At 39.9% G+C, this 8710-nt stretch overlaps 1 long non-coding RNA gene across 1 annotated transcript; it reads left to right on the top strand.

Annotated features, from left to right (window-relative positions):
- The first annotated feature begins 2546 nt into the window (after nucleotides 1-2546).
- On the top strand, nucleotides 2547-3597 carry LOC129516958 (uncharacterized). The gene is made up of 2 exons (XR_008665906.1): nucleotides 2547-2621; nucleotides 3482-3597. It is a non-coding gene; the product is annotated as an uncharacterized LOC129516958 (long non-coding RNA).
- The last annotated feature ends 5113 nt before the right edge of the window (nucleotides 3598-8710 follow it).

Genomic DNA, 8710 nt, shown 5'->3' on the forward strand with positions numbered 1-8710 from the left:
CAACTAATGAGCAAGGCAGTCTTCCCTGAGGGTTTTTATTATTTTAGAGTTGTAGAGGCCAAGTGGGCATTTCCAGTTGGCTCTGAATTTCACAGTCTTTACTATCTGCTTTCAAGAATGAAGACTCGGTGAGTTTGGATGAATTATTCCTCCACATAGTTCCTCCAAATCCTCTCCCTCTCCCTGGTGAGGACAATGGAAACCTCCCTCTCAAGGCAACTGAGATGTAGTGAGTTTTAAATTCCATACCAGAAAAGAGGCTGGGACAACGTGGCTGAAAGCTGGACCCAAAGATTGGGGAGGCACTTCACCTGGGCTACGTCCTGGCTGCTGAGGTTCCCTGGGGAGCTGGTGCAGTCATCTGTAGCACTGAAGAGAGACTTACCTTTGACTTGAAGCAAGACAGAGGCTTGAGGTCACAGCCAATTCAGGGCGAGTAGGAGCAGTATGGCAGACAAAGATTCCCAGCAAGGCCACGAGCTTCCAGAGGAATGATCTGGATATAAACCTTTCAGATAAATACTATTTGGAAAGCTGTAAACCTTGTTCCTTAACAAAACACCATTAGGTTGCCACAAGGAGAAGGAGGTGTGCGGAAATAGGATACAATGTTGTTCCTCCTCATACCCATTAATCACCCCTGTTGGTGATGCTATTGGATTTTTTCTGGAATTGAATGAGATTTCTATCGATGCTGGAAACTTGTGGCAGAATGTCAAAGCCTCCTGATAAAACGCCTCCCCTCAAACCTCCCATCTGTTTGCTCTAATGCAGGACTGTCACCAAGAATCCAAATCCAGGACAGCAGCCCCCAAGTGTGGGGTCAGGAAGGCAGGGTCTGCAGGAATGGAACACGGTTTCTTGGAAATAAATTCATGAAATACAAGGAAAGGACTTTCTGCAGGCCATGGCAAGTGTCTGGTTTTCTTCCTTCCCCCTGCCTTTCTCATTCCTTCCTTTCTCCTTCTCCTCCCTAGCTCTCCTACTTCCTGGATTCAATCTGTTCTCTGTATTAGTAATACATATATCTCTACATTGCAGGTTATCCGTTCGGCACCTGGATTGCTCTAAAATTACTTAGATTGGCCCATGAATGTCACTGAAATGTCTAAATCACAATACTGTTGCAAACATTGTTTTCTTTCTTAAGATTAGTTAAATAGTTAAATTCCACTATAACTTTTCATGTCTCTGTTTAAAACCACTTTATTACCTTATTTAGATTGTACTTAGAAACCTCTTTGTTTTTGCTGAAGCCTCCTGCTGGAATATTCTTTTCCCCATTTCTCAATTATTGAGGCCCTTCTCACTGGTCAAAGCCCAACTCAAAGACCACTTTTTCTGGAAGACTTGCTTTCAACAAATTTTTATTGAGGGCCTTCTCTGTGCCAGGTCATGTTGCAAGGGCTGGGGCATAGCAGTGAAAAAGAAAAAAGTCCCTCATGCGGGATTTACATTCTGGGAGTTGAAAATAGCTACTGATAAATAACCAAAAAGGTAGATATGTAACATGTCAGGGAATATAGGAGGTAAGGTAATAAAGTAAGATAAAGAGAGGTAAAGGGCTAGAAAGTGATGGAGAAACCAGCAAGGAGACAATTTTGCACTCCCTTTTGCACTCCTGCAAAATATAATTATACTTTAAAAATATGATACACCTTTTTATACATGAGAAAATGACACAGATGCCTTAGATATTGTAAGCTGCTCAGACAGAAAGTTATTTAGCTTTGTATTCACCAGTGCCTCGTATACAATAGGCACCCGACCAGTGTGCAGTGCACCTGACATTGGCAGGACGAGGGAAGTGACAACTTATCCATAACACCCCTGATACATGTAGGTGTCGTGTGATCTAAGTCATGTCAAGAAATGGAGAAATATCACCTTGTCATTTGACTGGAGAGCAGGAAGCGACAAGGGAGAGAGGAATCAGTCTTCTGAGGCTGGAAGTCTGTCCATGGTGAAGGTGAGAAAAAGCCAAGGAGGCAGGCATACAGCAGGACGTGTGCTGAGAAGGGTCAAGTCGGGGAGAGGGAGAGACGGGTTGCTGAAGCAGAAGGACTCATTGGTGATGCTCTTCTAGGAAAGAGTCCCTCCTTTTCCCCTGGTTTGCGAGCCTAAGAACCCCCAGTGGCTGGGATTTCGAAGAGCACTTTGCATTTCAGCATCTATATGGTACCCCTTTAAGGTAGCACTCTGGTTATCCTATGGGCCATTTAATATTAAATGCTGTCCTCCATTAATTAAGCATCTGTCTTGGATAACCTTTCGGTAAGAGTACTAGCAAGACCAAGTCTGTTCTGTATTTCAGCCGTTTCCAGGGGTATTAGGGTTGGGATAAGTAGTGAATGGAAAGAAGGCCAACAGTGTAAATAGTCTCTGTAGCTCATGACCAAGAAGTTCATGATAGTGTAGAACCACAGATCTGAGGACCTTTTTTTTTTTTTTTTTAACCAAGAGGACACACGTGTCAGGCACTATGCTAAACGTTTTACTCATCACATCATGTCTTACTTTTGTATTGCTCTTCTCCATCGTACAGATACTTCCAATCTCTTGACTGGATCTTTCCAACAACCTTGGGAGGTGGCCTTCACTGTGTCTGGCCTTTCGATAAGGTAAGGGGCACAGGGCTTGCCAGTGAGCTGAGCAGAGTCCCACACATTCAGAGGGCTGTGGACTCCAAACTCCTGTGCTCAGGCCACATATAGTAAAGTCATGAATCTATAGATTTTAAATGGGGCCGGATATTGGCCCAGGGGTCATGCTACCTTCTAACGTTGAAACGAGCCAGCTTCCTCCAGCGCATCGGCTGTCCAGTCAGATAGTGAGGCAGTGGTGTGTTTTGAAGCTATGTTAAAAGAAGCTGCTTTTTTTTTTTTTTTTTTTTTTTTTTTTTTTTTTTTTTTTTAGCTTGTCTTCCCTGGAAGCCTGTTTTTTCAAATTGTGCAACACTTTTGCTAGAGAAGAGTCATCTATTTTGAAAATTTGAGAACACTGGAAAACTTTTTGTATCTGAGAGAAATCAGAGAGCTCTGTCTTCTTAGTATTGATACAGTTTTGTAGTTTTTGACTACCTTTAAATATGGAAGGGAAAAAAAAACTCAATATATTTTAAGTGGGTAAATAGGGCCTTAATTTAAATCTATATCTATTATTGACAATCTGAAATGCTTTTCAATGACTCAAAAATATTTTCTTTAGTCTTTTTTTCTCCCTCTCTCTATTTTGTGAGCTCTCACAAGGCGCAAATGAGACATAAGAAACCAAAGTGATTTATGCAGGTTTTATCCAGTGGGTAATAAAATTCTGAGAGTAGAGAACCCAGGCTAGGGAAAGTCTCACACTTTTTTTCTGGTTTCTTTACTTTATGTGAATTCTCTAGTGGCTCACAAAGTTGCTAGCATAACCTTTAGAAATGTTTTGCTCATGAAATGGGGTATTGATTCCTTGGTTTACCCTTTTTCTCCTTACTCAGATTCCCTTTCACATCCACAAGAGGGAAGGAAAGAAAGAAACTATTGGAACCAAATACTGAAATCATGGATTAAAGATGAAGACTGTGAACGAATAAAGCTAATGCTTTAAAGTTGATCTGATTATTATATTAAGATTTATTTTCCCAGAAAAAAGCTAGTTGTCCTTGTATTCTGAAAATCACCATGTGTGAGTGGTTGTATATCATTAGTGACACATGATATATATATATATATATATATATATATATATTTTTTTTTTTTTCTAAATCAAAATGACTCCTGGACTTTGGGAAGATGGAATCATAAACTCAAATACCTACATAGGCTGAGTTGTAGGAGAGAGTGAAGTGCATGGTGTGAAAGACAATGAGATTTGCCTGGTGTATGGAGACTTTGAAGAAGTCTGAGTGTGAATTTGGTCTCTGGGCAGCTGCGTTTCCCAATATTCCAAGCTGGGCATCTAGATTTATATGTGAAAGCCCCCAATTAAAAATTGGTATCCAAGTCAAGAGTGGGTATTGGGCCACCAGAACACACTAACCGACTGGCCTCAGCTTGGGAGAGACCCTGATTTTATCTCAAACATATTGGATGCCTCTGTACATTTTTATTGTTTAATTTCATTTCAAAGCCAGAAACAGCTACAATGAAGTCATAAGAACATGGGAAAAACCACTGGGACATTACTGTTCCAAAGACGTCTAATGGTTCAGAGGAACACTCTTTTAAAGGAAATTATAAGAAGGTACTTCACATTCCAAATGAACAGTGACTATGGTGTTTGGGAAGGGGAAAGTGAGTATATTATGCAAGCAAGTAGAAATAAATAAAATCTGGCTAATCTTTCAAGGCTGTCCTTAAATACCATGTATGCTGCCTTAAAACCAAATGTGACATCTGTGCTGTCCACCAGCGTACTGTAGTATTTGTATCCAGGGTGACAGTCAATGAGTGACTTAACAATAGGATTGTCACGGATCATGGCCTATCAGAGGGTATCCAGCATTTTAAGAAACCAGTACAGCTATGCTAATGTACATGAGCTAAATACAAACCCTGTTTATATCATACACAGTATCCCAGAACTTTGTTGCTTAAAGAGTAGACCTCAGACCAGCAGCAGCAACAGCACCACCTGTGTGCTTATTAGAAATGCAAAATCTGGGGTGCCTGGGTAGCTCAGTTGGTTAAGAGTCCGACTCTTGATTTCAGCTCAGGTCATGATCCCATTGTGAGATCCATGATCCCGTTGTGAGATTGAGCTCTGCACTGGGTTCTGCACTGGGCATGGAGTCTGCTTGAGATTCTGTCTCTCTACCTCTGCCCTTCCCCCACTCATGTGTGCCCGGGCTCTCTCTCTCTCAAAAAGAAAGAAAGAAAGCAAGAAAGGAAGAAAGAGATAAAAGAAATACAGAAACTCAGGCCCTACCCTAGACTTACTGAATCAAAACCAGCTAACAGGATCCACGTGTGATTGGTGCACACAGTCCAGTTGGAGAGCACAGTCTTGGAACATTTGGTAGCCCTTTTTGCCATGTACCATACCTCCACTTGTATCAAAGTCATTTGAGGTCTTCTTTGTGACTACAGGCAGACTATTACTTTGTTGAAGGCAGAGGCTCCATTAAAAAATATCCTACTGTGAGCACTGGGTGTTATACTATATGTTGGCAAATCGAACTTAAATAAAAACAAATGAAAAAAAATCCTACCACTGCACTTGGCATCTTGGCCCTAGGAAGGTTGAAAAATTTGTATTGAATTGAAGGGAGACAGTGAAAGAAAAAAAATGTCGCAGTAATAATTATAATCAGAGCGACTCACATGTATTGAGTGCTCCTCTATGCAAGATGTGGGGTTCAGTATGTTACAAATCTTATTTTATTTAGTCCTCACAATTACAAAGAAGGTAGAAACCTCCTGTGCAGATGAGGGGACTGGGGATTCCCAAGGTTAAGTAATCTGTGCTGGGAACGAAGGGACAAGGAGGGGCACATTTGTCCTATGCCAAGCCTACCACACTGATAGCTGGCTTGGGTTGGTAGATATGAATGAAGGACAAAAGAGAACAAGATTGGAAGAAAACTCTTTTAAGTCTGAGACGGGGAGAAGGCTGTTTTATTCTTGATGGTATTGGAGGATTCATCAATAATTGTCTCCAGGATCTGGCCCCTGAGATGAAATGCTTCCTTTTACAACTGGGAATATTTGCTGGTGAACATTCATCCTCGGCCAGAAGATGGAGCACTTTTGTCTTCATATTTTATTGATTCATCTGCCTGGAGATGAAAGGGCAAGCAAGACCGCCTTTGCCTGTGACAGCCGTTTCGCTTTTTTCTCCTAAAGAAGCAAAAGGAATTAGGAACTCAGCTAAATGTAGGAAGGATGATTGAGAGCGGGGAGAGGAAAAAAAGGGAAAATGTCTCTTGGCTTTTCAGACCCTTCCAGCAGGAAGCAAAGAGCTTGATAGATTCTGTGCCACAGGAAGACCTAGGAACAATTTAATGGGTCCACTAGACAGTGCTATTATGGGGTGATAGGCAGTATATAATTATTTTTAACATGCACATGTGGTTAGGGCTTGAAATGTATCACAGTGCTGTCCAATACTACAGAAGTGCGGATGAACAATTCTCCCTGTGTACTGGGAAGTAAACCAGTCTAAGTAATCCACTGGGGGATAAAAACATGAAATGTAGAGTTTGATGAAATTAAGCCTCTGTAAGAAGTGAGATTCCCTCTTAATAAGCAAGCTTTGAAATATTTTAAATTGCTCTTAGGAGGAAATGTCTTCAGTAGTTCACAAAACTCTCACTTGGAAAGAATTGTCTTAAGCTGCATTTGCATCCTGTCTGAAGAACTAGGTGGTGAGCAAGGCGGTGATTTTTGTCACCTCTTAACAATTAGCTTCAGGAGATATTTATTTAGTTAAACATCACTACAAGTGAAACAAAATATCAGAATATGTTAATAATCGCTCGGTAATCATATACGCCATTGCCACTACAACCTCAGAGAACCCCTCCACCAACGTTCTGGAAGCATATTATCTGTGGAATCCAAGAATCTGTTAACATCAGGTTGATTGAAAATCATCCATGCTTTTATACATATTGTCAAAAGTTAGATGAACAGGTCTTATGAGTCATTTCTTAAATTTCAAAATTAATGTCTCATGATAATTTATTCAAAATCCATATGCAGTTACATATCTAAACTTCCATAATTATTTTTTCTGGGATAATAATAAAAAACTGGCTCCTCTTAAACTCATCCTTTTGGTTATTTAGAATCATAGTATTCTCTTATTGGATGCTTAGGTGATTCAGATAATGCTTCAAATATAGGATCTTAGCCAAAACATACATTAAATTCTGTTTCCCATTTGTAATTGGAATTCAGAACAATTTAAATTATGGAAAAATTTTTAAAGATTTTATTTATTTATTCATGAGAAACACACAGAGAGAGGCAGAGACATAGGCAGAGGGAGAAGCAGGCTCCTTCAGGGAGCCGATGCGGAACTCAATCCTGGGACCCCGGGGTCACAACCTCAGCCGAAGGCAGACATTCAACCACTGAGCCATGCAGGTGCCCCTGGATTGTGGAAATATTTTTTAAAACCTCAGGTTCTGTATTTTATTTTATGAAAATCAAACAAAATTTATCATAACACAATGACAAGTATTTTGGCTATCTCAGTGTTTTATGTTCACAAAATACTCAAGATTAGTGAGAATCCTCTTCCTGAATCAAGAGACCTTTAAAATGGCTTTTCATTTTTTTCTACTTAAGACATGAGTTGAGAGAAAGACTCCAACTGTCTAGCTTTGAATTGAGACTGACACCAATTCCTCTACATGTCTCAGTCTCCGAATCCAGAGCATGGAAATGCCTGGAACGGAAGTACCTTCTCTTCCCAGCCAGCACTCCTGTCTCACAGGAGAGACTGCAGCTGGAGCAGTTACTAGTTGAAGCTCTGGAGATTGGCTTCAGATGTTAGTTTTGCCACTTATAGTTACGGGACCTGGGATAAACCCTCTGAGTCTCATTTTCATCATTTGTAAAGGAAGGGTGATAAATAACAACACCTATGTAAAAAAAAATTGTGTGGACTAAATGAGATGGTGCAGATACAGGACTTGGCAGTGTTAATCCTGAAAAACTCCCCCAAACAGCTATTTTTATATATTATTATTATTATTATTTAAAGATTTTATTTATTTATTCATGACAGAGAGAGAGAGAGAGGCAGAGACACAGGCAGAGGGAGAAGCATGCTCCATTCAGGGAGCCTGATGTGGGATTCGATCCTGGGTCTCCAGGATCACGTCCTGGGCCAAAGGCAGGCGCTAAACCACTGAGCCATCTAGGCTGCCCATATTTTATTATTAAACAGCTATTATTATTATTATTATTATTATTAAAATAGGAGAATAGAATCCTATGTCTTTATTTTCTTAAGGTTAGTCTTTTTAAAACTTTTTATGTATTTTTGAGAGAGAGGTAGCTTGTGTGTGTGTGAGTGGGGTTGGGCAGAGGGAGAAGGAGAATCTTAAGCAGGCTTCATACCTAGTGTGGAGCCCGACACAGGGCTCAATCTCATAACCTTGATATCATGACCTGAGCCGAAACCAAGAGTCTGATGCTTAACCCACTGAGCCACCCAGGTACCCCTCCCTTGTCTTCATTTAGTCATTAAATAAATCAACTTGAATTGCTACCATTTAATTTTATTTTTGAAATAATATTTCGTATTTATTTTATTACATAAACAGTATACAACCATTATAATTACAAATTATAAATTCATATAATAATAAGAAAAAAAATCATTCCATCTTACCATCCAGAGAAGACATCTGTAATGGCAATAACTACACGTGTATGTGCACACACACACACACACCTTTTTTTCCATGCAGAGCTGTGTTTCTGTGATGCATAATTATATTTAAAACAAAATGGTGTAAACACTCTACACATGTTTGTTCAAGCACATGTACTGGAGCCAAACTGCCATGATTTAATTCCTGACTTTGCCACTCAATAATGCACATGATCTTGGGCAAATTATTGCCCTCTTTTTTTTTTCTTTTGCTCTTTTTCTTCTAGATAGTACAAGGGGACTATCTAGAGGATCTCCTTCAAAAGGTTGTAAGGATTAAATACAAATTTATATAAAGCATAGTATGCTTAATTACAGAAATCACTGAGTAGGATGCATC

This window comes from Nyctereutes procyonoides, unplaced genomic scaffold (genome assembly GCF_905146905.1).
Source record: "Nyctereutes procyonoides isolate TBG_1078 unplaced genomic scaffold, NYPRO_anot_genome, whole genome shotgun sequence".
Classification (NCBI taxonomy): domain Eukaryota; kingdom Metazoa; phylum Chordata; class Mammalia; order Carnivora; family Canidae; genus Nyctereutes; species Nyctereutes procyonoides.